This window comes from Rutilus rutilus (assembly GCF_951802725.1).
Source record: "Rutilus rutilus genome assembly, chromosome: 18".
Classification (NCBI taxonomy): Eukaryota; Metazoa; Chordata; class Actinopteri; order Cypriniformes; family Leuciscidae; genus Rutilus; species Rutilus rutilus.
The window spans coordinates 27,622,404-27,637,949 of record NC_140231.1 but is presented as its reverse complement, the minus strand read 5'-3'; positions in this window follow the sequence as shown (position 1 = coordinate 27,637,949).

Below are 15,546 nucleotides of genomic sequence, written 5' to 3'. Positions count from 1 at the left end.
GGCAATGCAGGCTGTCACATTTTTAATACGGTGTAAATAGTTCTCCATTATGACAACTAGCGCTCCCTTTGACTGGGAACTTGGATCTGGGTACTTCATTTCCTTCATTGGTTGCACATGGTTACATAGTCAAAATGTAATTATAAATATAATTTAGTGACTTATATTTTTTAAATTTAAACAATAAAATTACGGTCTAACTTTTATTAATGCCGCAATGCACTCTGGGAGCCCAAGCACCAGCATACTACTGTGAAAATCACACTATTAGAGTTAATCTGTAAAGAGATCACTGTAAAGCAAACACAGATACTCGCTGTGATTCTACAGATCAGTGCTGTTACATCAGTCATTTCCTGAGCCTGTTCGCTCTGAACACACGCTATACAGTGTGCATTTAGTGCAATTACTACTGCTTTGAAAATCACTGTGAAAGGACTATACACAGTTCTTTGCATTAAGGATCTATATGCCTGAATTCAAATGGTGTGTTTTATCAGACTTTGTTGCAATGGTTAGTGTTATCGTCAGTGGATAATTGGCCAGAAAATGTGTTTTTGTCGTTTTTGAGCGGGTTTCGCTTGCTGATGGGTGGTTCTGTGTGGTAGTCCAGTGTTTTTGGCTGTAGTCACCGTCTGTAAATCATTCAGATTAACTCAAGAGACATTTGTTTTAATAATTGTGGAGTGGTGTTATGGAGAATGAAACTGTAAACTCTGTAATCTGCAATTAATCAAACTCACAATGAAGAGAATCAGGCAGCGGATGAGAGATGTGCCTGAAAGCGCTTTATGGTTTTGGCTGATATAGTTTCAGGAGAAGTGGGACACTAGTTTCTCAGAAAATACAGATGTGAGGATGTTTGAGCACTGCTGTTAATAATTCGCATTAGTTATTAATGTTGCCTAATAAAAAATAAAAAAACGAATTACTTGAAATTAAATAAAAAATATTTGCTTAGTTTGAGTTGAAGTACTAAAATAACTAAAACAAACAAAATATATTTATATATATTTATTACATGGCTTGGTTGAATTCTACTGTAGAATGCGGTCTGTTATTTCTTGATAACAGACCGTTGCTAAGTATAACACACCGTTGCCATGAAAAACAGAGCGTTGCTATGGACGCAGGATTCTAACCGTAAAGACGGAACGGACTATTTTCTTTAGCGGAAGCAATACAATCGTTTTTAAATCGATAAACTCCTTTTTAAATCAATATTTTGTGTCAAATTATTGATTTATTTGGTAGGTAGCCATGTAATAAGCGGGATAATGTAGAGCGAGGCAGTTGTTATAACGAACATTATCCCTTACTTATTCTTACTCCTACTGCTCATAAAACATTCACTACTAGGCTTAAGAGGTATAAGATGGAAAGGATCTCAGCTGAAGACGTTACTGTAGCTATAGGCCTATACCATTAATAGACATGGTACTTCCTTGAAAATAAATTCCAGCACAACAACAACCCATAATGAAATGACCCTTCAAAATAGGTATAATGCTTTACAATGAACTGCAATTTATCTGTTCAATGAAATACATTACTCACCTGTTGAGTAATAAAAACTTCTCCTCGTCGCTTTTACAACAATCTCCGAAAAGCCAAGCCAATGTTGATTCTTGTTTTATTACAAGCGTTTTCTTTTCGAGTGATTCCCCGGAGGTTGGAGATTTAACGTTCTCCATGTCAACCTTTCTTGCTTGTTGTGACAATGTTACTCCCAGAACATACACGTGTCAAAGGCACCGGAGCAACTTCTCTCTATTTACTGATACGCACAGGCGAGTGACATATGTGCTCAATTTCCCATGAAAATCAGGGTAATGATGATGTATTGAATCATTATTTCAATTTTGAAGTAAGAGATGATTAGTATGTTGTCATGACTTATTAATCATATACATTTTTACATACATGCTAAAAAAAAACAACGACTTTATTCAACAATTTCTTCTCTTCTGTGTCAGTCTCTGATACTGTTCACGTAAGCCCTACGACACTTGCGTGCTGACGCAGGATCCGTCAAATACTGAGTCGGCGTTCTGACATAAAACCCAGAAGCACTGCACTGTGTTTACTACGTGAACAGCGTCAGAGACTGACACGGAAGAGCAGCAATTGTTGAATAAACATTAAGGTTTAGCCACTGTAGTCACGGACTGTTTTAACACTGTCTTTATACCTTTTTGGGTATAAAGTTTTATATTTAAAATATATTACGTTGCAGCCTATATGGGGTCAGAAAGCTATCGGATTTCATCAAAAATATTTTAATTTCTGTTCTAAAGATGAACAAAGGACTGACGGGTTCGGAACGACATGACCCTTTAAGGAACACGGTAACTGGTTCGTTTTTGGTTCGTGGTGGTCTACCAGGCCTCGCTTGATTCACCAACTCCAGCAGTGGATGTTCTGCTGACACATACATTCAGGGCATATATGTGTTTGTTCATTTGTTAAGGCTTCAGAGGTTTCAGGGATTAAAAGTGAGCCCCAGATTATAGAACAGAGGAAGCTCACTCTCATTATCTGGCATCTCATCCTGTGGTATTTTAGGCTGGGCCAGCGGGGGTTAGTTAGCTAAAGTCCTCCAAATGTGCTTCTACAAACAGACACCAAAGTGTCATATGTTATAATTGAATGTCCAAAAGCAACAATCCCTCTGAAGCTTCCTGGGGTTAAGTGCCGCATTCAAGGGCACGTTTGATAAATGAGTTTTGTGATTGTTCTTATGGTCCATCCTCATTCAAGACTGTGCAACCGTATTCATTTACAAGTGTGAAAAGGAAAGAGTGTCAGTAGTGTCAGGATTAATCGTTAAAAGATCGCGATTTTATTCCTAAATGACAACCTTTAAGTACGATCACAGTGTTTATTCAAATCTGCATTGGCGCTGCTGCTTCGCCAGAAAAAGCAATTGCCACCAATATGTATAGGTATGAAAAGCTTCATAAACAGTCTTTTCAACCATACAGTATCACTATTACTGTTACAATAATTCAAATGATCACAGAAGTAGCTACTGGGATTAAAGTTTACAGTTCGGATATAAACACTGATGTCTACGGTTGTGATAAACAGCTCCTAAATCAAGGAACTGTGACTTTTTTCCTCAGAATTTGCGAAATATCTACTCGCAATGGCAAGATATAAACTTGTTGGATATAAACATCTGCCATTTTTGTTTAGACCAGTGCAGTTGGAAAAAAGAGTGTTGTGGCACTCGCATAGACTCCCATTAGAACTGGAGACTGCGAAGCAATGCGTGTCGTGGGGAAAGATTTGAATAATCACAGGTCAAATGTCATTGTCATTTCTTTCAGTAAAAACATGGCTTATAAACGAATGTTGTGGATGGAAGGCGGTAAACGGAATGTTATTAAAAAGAGATGCTTGTGTATGTTTTTATTGATCATGACAGCAGTAATTAATCAAACTGTGAAGAGTATTACAGCAGGCATAAACCCAAACCCACAATGGAGTCGTGCGCACTTTTGGCATTTTATAGAGCTGATTCAGATGTCAGGCCTGCGAGATCGGGAATTGTGACAAACAAATGTTTGCACCATCTGCATAACTCCTTAGTGAAAATACAATATATAATATATTAGTGTAAATTACACCGTCAGATTTATCCTTTGAGAATTCATTGTGAAAATGTGCACAAACCAAGCAAAAACGCAAGGAAATGAGCAGCTTTAGTTTGGAGCTATTCCTGATGTCAGGATAACAGTGATTCTTCATGGATTCCCTTAAATGGGAGAATCATCAAAATAAGTAAACGATTCGGATTTCCAGGACTTTTCTTTGCTTTTGAATATGAAAGTGAATCTCTCCTTTCTCATGTTCTCTTTGTCTCTAGAACTAATTTTGAATATCAGCTCTAAATGTAGAAACTTACCCTTACGAAAAAGAAGTTTATTCAAGTGTGCTATTAGTATACTTATTTTAAAGAAAAAAAATAAGAAAGTATACTTTAAGTCTACTTTTTATGTACTTCTCAGAAATATACTTTATATACTTCTCAGAAATAATTACACTTAACTCAGAAATATACTTAATTACACTTAAGTGTACTTGACTTATACCAGAGACTATTTATTATGAGACATGCCACTTCCTCAATCCTCAATACAACTATATAAGGAAAACCCGTAACGGCAAAGATGGCGGTTGTATGCACATGTCCCGCCCCTCCCGCTGGTAAGCCAATCATCTGCTTTTAAAAGTCAAGCCAGGAAACATTTAAGCCTATCGTCTGGTTCCACTGGCGCATGCGCACAGTTGAGGTTTTGCGACAGCGGAGAGAGAGAGAGCGCCCCGGTCGCGCGCGCGCGCGCTCTCTCTCTCTCTCTCTCTCTCTCACCTCAGAGCCAGGCAAAAGTGTAAACAAGACTTCACCGTCTCCAAATTAAGCGCTGTCTTGCTCTCTCTCCCGCACGCATATTAATCAAAATAAAACGACATTATGGTAAAAGGTCGGAAGACCAAAGTTTCATGTGAAGCATTCTGAGATTTTTTTTCCCTGAATTACTGCTGGGTGTGATTTGTGCTTAAATACGTTGCCTTATCTTCTCTGAAATGCATTCAACATTCAGCTGACATAAAATTACTCTCTAAATAAACGAAAAAACCTATCCAGTGATGTAATGTTTTCTGTGTTGACACTAACCTTGTGGGATGTCCATGTCCTAACTGCTGGGATAATCACACAACCGTATGACACGTCCAGTTCGCGAACTAATGACTCTTTTGAACCGATTCATGTATGAATAGTTAAAACAATTTATCTATACAATACATTGTTATTACTGATAAAGTGCAAACCTGCTTATATTTAAATAATGGAGAACAATATTGACATTGATTATTGCACAACACCGGCATTCTGGATAGAGACGTAAATGAAGTTGGTGTCGTAAACTCTTGCGCATGCGTAGTAAAGTATAACCTGTGGGGAAAAAGGCATTTTAAACCTTATTTTGGGGCAAAGTCATCAAACTTTTTCAGCGATTTTTATCATATTTTACTGCTGTTTCTATACATGCAGTTTTTATGTCCCGGTGACCAGTTAAAGTGCAGTTCTGACTCTCTGCCCATTCATTTAGATAGGAGCCTGGTCTTGTTAGTCCGAAATAGCTGCCCGGAGGCGTTGCCAAGATGGCGGCCGAGTGGCACGACTTGCCTAAAAGGACTTTGCTTATACTGAGAGAAAAGTCCAAGAATATTTGGCCTATACTTGTAATAATAATAATACATTTATTTTGTATAGCGCCTTTAAAAGTAGCTTTCTCAAAGCGCTTTACAGACAAGCATAACAGCAAATGAATAAACACAATGGAAATACAAAACAAATAAACACATAAAATCAAGTTCATGTAAAAGCAATCCTAAAATAAAATGTTTTAAGAAGAGATTTAAAAGTCACTAATGTACTTGCTTCCCTGATGTCGGCCGGGAGAGAATTCCAGAGCTTAGGAGCATAGGCAGAAAATGCTCGGTCACCCCACGTATGAAGCCGTGTCTTCGGAACAACCAAAAGACCACTCTGAGAGGAGCGCAAATTGCGACGTGGTGTGTAGGGGATTAATAAGTCAGTCAAATACTTGTACTCAATCTTTTGATCTTGATATACTTAAAAGTATAATTAAGTATTCAAAGTATACTTGGCTTGTAGTTGTGTTAACTCTTTTGATCGAGTAGCCTATTAAATATACTTTTTTTACATAGTTTTTCATTCACAGTCTTATGAAACTAACATTGTTTGAAAATATTGATATAAAACAGATATGTTTCTAATTCTGCGTATCTGAATTTTTGTGTAGGCTAGTCCACTGGTGTACATAGGAATTTACTCTAATTCTACTTTTTCCCTACCCTGGTAATCCAGAGTTCTGGCGAGAGCACAAGTTGAATTTGCTCAGCGAGTTACTCTGGTGTCGAGTAATGATGCTCATTAAATATGCCCCTCGATCTGAGCTGCACCAATCACATCGGGTTATCTGATATAGGCGGGCCAGAGGCGAGCTAAACAGATGACGAAAGCGCTATGACGTCGAAGTCATTAGTAAACATTGCAAGATGGCTACGGATGAACACCAGTTGTTTGAAACGGCTTTGGCCGCTACAATGAACGAGTTAGACTTGGCTTTTTATCTAAAACAGGAACAGAAGACGGCGCTCGAATCGTTCCTTTGGAAGAAGGACGTTTTTGCTGTTTTGCCGACCGGATACGGTAAAAGTATAATCTACCAGTTAGCTCCGCTGGTAGCTAAGCGTATGGGGCTTGTTGTGATTGGTCGTAGTGTTATCCAATTGCGTGCAGTGAGATTTTCAAATGCATGCTTGGTGCCGCCCCTCGAACTGGCCGATTTTCATTAGTCGAAGCCAGACCATTAATCTTTCAGATTTAGGTCTGGATTTCCAGGCTTCTTTTTCCCACCATTGACTGAATTTTCCAGCTTTCCAATTTTCTAAAATAACGTGATCATCAAACATTAAACAGTGTGTAAATCAAAACTGCTTAATGTTTCTAAATGAAATGAAGAGTAACCCATGAAGAGAAAACGACTGTGAAGCTTTGGGGGTGTTGGACTCGATCTACTCCATCTGTGTTTTTATCATCGTTCTGAATCTGATCAAGTCTTTTGACAAAAATGTGATTTTCTCATCTTTTTCGTTTAAAATGTTGCCTTTCTTTATGAAACTTACCAACATTCAAGTGTTGATAAAAAAGGATGCATGAAGCTAATAAAATGTTTGTTTTTTTTAAGTTAAAGGTATTTTTCAAGTATAAAAAATAACATTTGAACATAGTAGTATACTGCAAGTGCAAAAAATATATATAAATAGTAAACTATAAGTATAATGTTAAGTTCGCTTAAAGAAAACGTAGTATAAAAACTACTAAACTAGTAGTTTACTGAGAGTACACTAAAAGAAAACTTGCAAGTATACTTGCAGTATAAAACTACTATAGTTTGTTACTACAGTTGCTACAAGTATTAAAATAGTGAACTACTAGTATACCCATAAGTTCACTTGCAGTACAATGAGAAACGTAATTATGAACTAGTTGTGCACTTAAAGTTTACTACTGTTACTCTAGTACACTTAAACATATACTTTTATATACTAAAAGGGGGCCAATTTAGTCCCAAGTGGTATTAAAATAGTACACTTACAAGTTTACTACTAGTACATATTGACATTAGTATACTTCCTTTATAATGTATACTTAAAAATATACTTGAACATTACTTAAGTATACTTCCTTGAAGTATACTTCTTTTTCGTAAGGGTAAGAAGGCCGTTCTCCTTGAATTGTGTGTTTAAGCATGGCAGAGAATGATTTTGTGAGGACTTTCCAGGAGAGAAGAATAGCAGGATATCCATGCAATAACATAATGAAGTGTCTAGGCTTCAATAAAATAAAATAAACAGTCAACTGTTTCACTTTCAGTGAACAGGTCTTAAAAGGGCTTCTTATTTTTCTTAGTGTGAAGAACATTTTTAAAACAAAAAACAAAACATAGAACCGTTTTTCCACTATTAAGAACCTTGTGTGCAAAGGTTCCATGAATGTAAAAGGTTCTTCAAGGAACCATAGATGTGAATAAAGACCTTTTATTTTTAAGAGTGACTTCAGGTCTCCAGTGGAGAGAATGTAGGCTATGTTTATCTTTTTAAGAGGAATCTGAGGGTTTTTTGCTCTCAGCTGACCTTGGCTATTCAGTCAACAGAAAATACTTGTCTGTCTGTATCAAACACTCACACACAGTCCTTCAGAAACAGATAAGAGAGACTCAGAAACAACACAACAGAGTCTTTCATTATTCGACTGGAACTGGAGGCGAGGAAATATCTGCACATGGACAACACACACACACACACACACACACACATGTTGGGTTTTCATGTTTTATGGGGCCTTTACATAGACAAAAAAATATTTTATACTGTCCAAACTGTCTACTCTGTCCCCTACCCCTAAACCTACCGATCAGAAAACTTTTAGCATTTTTACCTTTTCAAAAAACATCACTTAGTATGATTTGTAAGCTGTTTCCTTCATGTGGACCAAAAATGTCCCACAAGGACAAGGATTTTAGATTTTGCCATCTTTGGGTGGACATTCTGTCCCCATAACGTAAGGTTTTCCTGAACCACACACACACACACACACACACACACACACACACACACACACACACACACACACACACACACACACACACACACACACACACACACACACACACACACACACACACACACACACACACACACACACACATACACATGCCATGATATGATATGTCATTGTTGTGAGTGTCAGGGTGGGTCACCACTGGAAAACTTTTATTATTAATAGACAGTAATATGGGGCGAGCAACTAAAGCAAATGATATGACAGTTTTGCCCCCCCCAAAAAACACTAGCACTGCAATGCAAAATGTAATTATAATTTTTTTAATACGGTCTCAGTGCCAGTAAATAGTCTGTGATCTCAGAGAAAACACTTCTCCTTATCTCTCACACAAACACACGTGCCACCACACATGTATACATCTGGATTTATTAAACGCGAATACTTCTACAGTTTACTTGTCTAATATTCAACACAGAAAGTGCCTGAACACATTCCAGCCCTGTAAGACAGTGATTCACCCTTTTTTTCCTTTAAAATAAATACATTTCATCTCCTTTAACCCATCTATACTCTCAACAGGCTTGGAAATTACAAGGCTTGATGGTTTCTCCATAAGAAATCAATTTGATACATTTTTGCACAGAGATCGATGGCTAAGAGATCTGTGGTAGGAAGCGCATAAAAGATTCAAAGTGAGAGTGGATGGTGTGTGCACTTGTGTTAGATTATCAGTCGGATTTCATCATTATTGATGTACGGCAGAGCTTTGTTTCAATAATCAGATTGGCTCAAAGATAAACTCCTCTGAGAACTGAGACGTTATTCTTCTCTCTATACGAGCACAACATGGGATTGACTCTGTTTGCCTGTGAAATCACAATATTTTGCTCTGACCCTTTTAATTGCTTAAGATAAAAGATGAAAGCATTCAGAAACTTAAGCAGCAAATAAATAAATAACAACACAGCATAAATGTTATTGTATTAGAAAACAAAATATCAAAATATTTACATTTTAAAAGAGCAGCATTAAGCAATAAATAAAGAACAACAAATATTACTGCCAATTTATGTGAAAACAAAATATCAAACTATTTAATTTTTAAGATAGTACTAGCAATAAAAGATAAACAAAAACATTCAAATAAATACAAAGCATGAATGCCATTGTATAATAAAACAACGCATCAAAATAGATTTTTTTAAAGCTAGAACTATCAAACTAAACAATCAAAAATAAATAAATACATTTAAATGAATGTCATTTTATGAGATAAAAAAAAGATTAAACTACTTAATTTTTAAGATGGCACTAGCAAAATTTAAGCAATAAATAAGTAAATAACAAAAAAAGCATGAATGTCATTTAATTTATAGTACTGGCAATAAAAATATACAAAACGTTTAATTAAATAAATAATGTTAAGCTTTGAATAAAGCAATAAATGTACTTTTCAAAATGATGATCAAAAGTATATTGTCATGCACTGTACCCAACAGTCTTGGCTCCGCCTCTTTAATGAAACTGAGTATTAGCCCCTCCCCTCTGTCAATGACATGTCACCTTTTCAGACCTCCAGGGAGCCCTGCATCCATTTAATATATTAACCCTCACTCAATATGGAGTCATAAAATGAGACTCGGTTCCACACCAACCAGTAGGCCTAACAGTTCTATCATTATTACTCATTGAAACACCGGTCAGCACCTCCACCCCGGTCATCCATTAGCTGATGAAGGAATGACACCAGCGTATGATGGTATGAAGGGCTACAAAATCTCAATGAGTGAGACTATCCATGAAATCATTAGATACAGTGCAGTGAGTGGCTGTTTGTTTACAGTATGTCTGGTCCAGGTTTATTGTGGGATGCTGGACCTCACTGTAAAATGCGTAGAATTTTTTTGTTGATTAAAAACAAACTCCATATCCGCAGGATAGATCAGAAACAGACAGATGGTAAACTTAGTGGTCCTCACAATACTAAAATCCTCAGAATACTCTACAGTAAGAGCCAAACTGTTCATTTGCCTGTAGAAATTCAATGAAGGAAAATAGATTGTGTATACACAATCTATTTTCCTTCATTGAATTTCTACAGGCAATTTCAATGAATTCCTTCATTGAATTTCTACAGGCAAATTCAAACGTGTCCCTCGATTTCACATCTTTCAGTTTGGCAATATAGTAGGTAAAGCAGTAAACTATAAGTGCAGTTTTTATGTTAAAATATGCCTACTTTCCCCTATCCTTGAGTATTAAACTTCAGTGCGTATTTCTACCCATACTGTTTGTGGTACAGGCATGAATGATACCAAAAATCATGCAGCTTTAGGAAAGGTTTTTATTTTTATTTTGAGTGATCAGACTTTGGATCCCCCAAAAAATCAATCAATAAATGTTGCAAACTAAATTAACATTGGTCAAGCCTAAATTGCATGTATATAAGGAAGGACTGTTAACAATTAATAATAACATTATGTAGACCAATAAGTGAGGCTAGAGATGATGAAAATCACAAAAGTAACAATTATCTCGTTATTTTCTTATTAACTAATTTGAAACTATTAGGTTGTCCCAAAAAAAAAAAAACTTAGACTGCCCGTATTTCAAAGCATGCAATATTGTTTTGCAAAATTAAATATATATATTTTACAAATCGCAGAAAATTTCAGCAACATGCTTTTAGCTACCATTGTTTTTGACATTGCAGCATTGGTTCTGCATTGAAAGCAGTCTAGACGACCACTTGCACCAGCTTCAAACCGCACACAACACACAAAAGGGAACTAAACTTGAGTGAATGTAAAGCCTTCATCTTCACCAGTTCATGAGCTGTTCATTAACTGTTAAATGGGTTTTATTAACTGTTTATTTAATGTTTACTGTGTGCCCCTGGGCAATGTGCTGCGGGTACTGTCACTTTCTGCCACTCGCTGACTTTCCTTTTATCTCTCGATCACATTCCCATGCCCTTCATTTCTCACTCGATATCTCACTCGTTTAATCTTGCTCAGGCCGTGGCTTGTTAAAGGCTATGATAAATTAGCTCATGTCACGCTCTGTTCTTTGTTACCGGGAACAAAGAGCTCTTTACGTCGTAGATCAATGCATACCCTCTTTCAAACGCCACACATTTAGACTCATTCTCTATCTCTCCTTCAAACTCAACACAGGCTTGTGGAGAAAATGCCAAATGCACAAACATGTAAAATGTCACTGACTTTTAATACACACTAGCACACATGCACATTGGCATAGATCACTGGCTTTGCTTTATGTAGCTGACACATAAAAAAATATGAGTAGGCCTATTAACTCACATAAAATGGCACTTTATATCATAAATCTCTAATCAAAATGTTGGCGTAGCAAGATAAATTGTGTTTCTGGATGCTGGTGATTTTCCCTCCTGTGTGCCAGCTGTTGTCTCCAGAGATAGAGGTTGTGTCCTGTAAACACTACAGAAACACTCAAGGCTTTGCTGGTTAGCACAACCCTTTCAGCCCCTTTTGTTATAATTGACAAACTGGATAGTTGGTGTGTTCAAGTCCTCCTTGGAAGTTCGTATTTACGTCACTTTAAGTCACTTTCATCGGAGCAAGATGGCGTGTACCTTTCTTACTTAACTACACAAAAATACTGCAAGGTTTTTTAACGCAACCTCTAGAAAACAAAGAACAAAGAATCGGCATCATGTGTGTTATGCTTTATGTTTTTTATTAATTTATGAAGCCACTGTAAACTATCGTTACATATTATATTGTTATATTAAAATGCTAGCATATTTTGTGCAGGGAATTAGCTTACTTTGTTGTAAATTTACAATTACAATATCACTTCTTAATAATACCTATAAGTATTATTGTATTCCGCTAGCCTGGTTAAAACCAGACCATTCTCAGTTGTAACTGAGTTATGGTCTGGCAAAGCTTCATTAATAACTCATTTCACCAACGGACGTTGCTCAAATGCCTCTGGGCGCAATTGGATAGACCTAAAACCAATCAGAGCGATCATCATCGTGTAAAGCCCGCCTCAACGTTTCTGATTGGTGCCTCGATTTGGACGGATTAGAAATCGACTTGAATGGGCTCTTTGCCAGACTACTTGCAGAGCAAATCTAAATTTGCGGAAGTTTGTCTGGGTTTTCCCAGGCTAGTAGACTGAAACGACCCTAACTCAAGAAAATCCAGAGCTTCCGCAATCGTATTTAGGACTTTGTAGTGGTGTTCATGTGCATTCAACTCAGAAATTCCGACCTGACCTGAAATCACCAATTGACTTTCCTGAGGTGAATGTAAGGTCACATGACATGACGCATGTCGTTTCTGCGATTAAAACACTGGCTGCGTCCGAAATCTCCCCCTATACCCTTAAATAGGACAATATTTGAGGGGACAGCCATTTGTAGTGGTGTCCAAAACCATAGTGGACATTATGAAGTGCACTCATTCAATCCCATAATGCACAGCAATAACGAGTGTACATGGGTCGTAACGAGGGTCATGCCGAATGAATCCCCGCATCGGTCCAGAAGATGGCGCAGGCAGGTGAATCATCCATCCATTCATTTTCCAAACCGCTGATCCAATGTGGCTACAGCGTAATATCATACATTTATACATTTAAAGAAACACTCCGCGCACTGAACACAATAAGTCTGCGCATGACGTCACCATTTGCACAAATTCGCATTTTTGTAGTTTACATGATGGAGACAATAATGGTATCGTTTTCAAAAACGTAAACTTTGGAACCTATTTTCAAAAGTTTGCGTTTTCAGGCCCCCAAAACGCCACTGTCGTGTAAACGAAAGGCTAAAAAGCATTCAAAGTTGTCAATTTCTAGTTAAAATGGTGTCATGTAAACGGCCCCTGAGGGTTTTTAAAAGCTTCCCCATCACCTGTATAACCTGCGATCACTAATTAGTCCAACCCGGCCCATAATTTTGCCCTTTTGTAGATTGCTGGACGCAAACAGCTTCAGAAGATGGGAACAAGCCAGAAAATAGAATGTGCAAGTGGCACATTTTAAAGGGATAGTTCGCCCAAAAATGATATTTAAGCCATGATTTACTCACCCTCAAGCCGTTCGAGATGCATATGTCAATCTTTTTTCAGACGAACACATTTTCAGTTATTTTAGAAAATGTCTTAGATCTTTCAGTGGTTATAATGTGAAGCAATGGGGTCCAGCTGCTTCAAGACCGAAAATGAGCATGCATCCTTCACAAAAGTAATCCATCCAGCTTCAGGGGGATAAACGAAGGCCTTCTGAGGGTAATCCGTGCGGTTTTGTCGTAAAAATATACATATTTAAAACTTTATAAACGAAAATAACTGGCTTCCGGTGGCGGTCGGCGCGCGTTCATGGAGATGGAAGCGTCGTGACGTACAAACGTGACAGCGCCGCCAGAGAGCAGAGCAAAACAAAACTCTACGTTCGTTCTACGTCACGACGCTTCCATCTCCATGAACGCGCGTCGACCGCGACCGGAAGCCAGTTATTTTCGTTTATAAAGTTTTAAATATGTATATTTTTACGACAAAACCGCACGGATTACCCTCAGAAGGCCTTCGTTTATCCCCCTGAAGCCGGATGGATTACTTTTGTGAAGGATGCATGCACATTTTCGGTCTTGAAGCAGCTGGACCCCATTGCTTCACATTATAACCACTGAAAGATCTAAGACATTTTCTAAAATAACTGAAAATGTGTTCGTCTGAAAAAAGATTGACATATGCATCTCGAACGGCTTGAGGGTGAGTAAATCATGGCTTAAATATCATTTTTGGGCGAACCATCCCTTTAAGCACGTGCCTGAATAAAGCATGTGATCAGGCTCTTACCAATGATCTCAATATCTAGGCGTCTGATTCCATTGTAAATCATGATTTTTAGACTGACTTTTAATATGGTGTCCAAGAATTTCCTTAAGAGAGATCTCAATTCATTATTCCCAGATGATTTGAATCGCAAATCAAAAGTCCAAAAACAGGATCTATGGCAATTTTATGAGAGTTAGGTCCAAAATCATTATTCCTATTGAGATCCAAAACTAGTATATATCTAGTATAGTACATATATATGGTATACTATATATCGATTTTTGACTCATTGAGTGGGATACTATAATAAACTGTTAAAACATGCAATTATATTGTTATTTTTCAATAAATATTACCCAGTAAAATCTTTTATCGCCAGCAAATAATAAATAATAAACAAGAGAAACATTGATAAAGGCTACAACATCCTACTGTAAATGGCAAGTCAGGTTATATTATACTTTTATCATTATAAATGTGAGCGTTGCAGCACTTCATTTCCCTGGGCAGTGAATTAATAATCAGAGAATCGAACAGGGTTTGATAAGAGGCAGAAAGCTGCAGGAAAAGCAGCAGAAGTTGGAGTGAGCGGATGAAAGTGAGGAGTTATTTCCGCTGCAGATGATTCCTGTTACTGCATTTCTGCATTGCCTGGAGGCCATCTGCTGCTCTTTACAATCACAACCCAAAAAGAACCACTTTATATCTTATCACTCACTGCTTCACAGGAAATGAACAAAATTGATTGACAACTTGATGGACAATTTCCTTAATCAATATTATGAAGGAGTCATTTAAGATCCTTGGCAAAAGGCTGAAACACACACACACACACACACACACACACACACACGCCATGAAGCTGCTGAACACATGTACACTAGGCAGACAGACACGCATCTAAAGATTTATCATATTGTTGACCATATCTTCTGAAGTACACATACAGAAAATGTTAAGCCAGTGCTATTGGCACATTTCCTCTGCTCTTATCCTGAACCACAAGTTGGATGGTGCCAAGTTGATAGAGGATGGGGTTCAGTTGATAGAGCACCTATTAAATTCACCCTTCGTTGGCAGACTATAGCAGATACTTATTTAATTCAATGGAGCAAAGATCAACATTCATTGGACAACAATTGTCTGGACGTTGTGGTTCACTGTCAGTCTATGAACGCTGTTTGCATGGGGAAAGCGATCTGGGCTGCGTTTCCCAAAAGCATTGTAAGCCTATCGTACAACCATTGCCGCAATGGTCTCTACGATCAGATCACAATATTAGAGAAAAGCAGCCCTGTTGCTATCATGGGATTTTCAATCAATGTATTTTTTTCCACCTGGAAGCCCAGCTTCTCTTGACTGATTATCCAGAGGGGCGGGGCTTTGTAACCAACGGCCAATAACAATGCAACAATAATATAGGTTTTTTTAGAGATACATATGCAGCTGAAGTCTGATGTAACATTTAGTTTATTGTTCATTATATTGTCTTTTGTTTACATATTATTGTAGGCCTGGAGCAACAGCTGCTGAAAAGCTTTATACCATCACAGG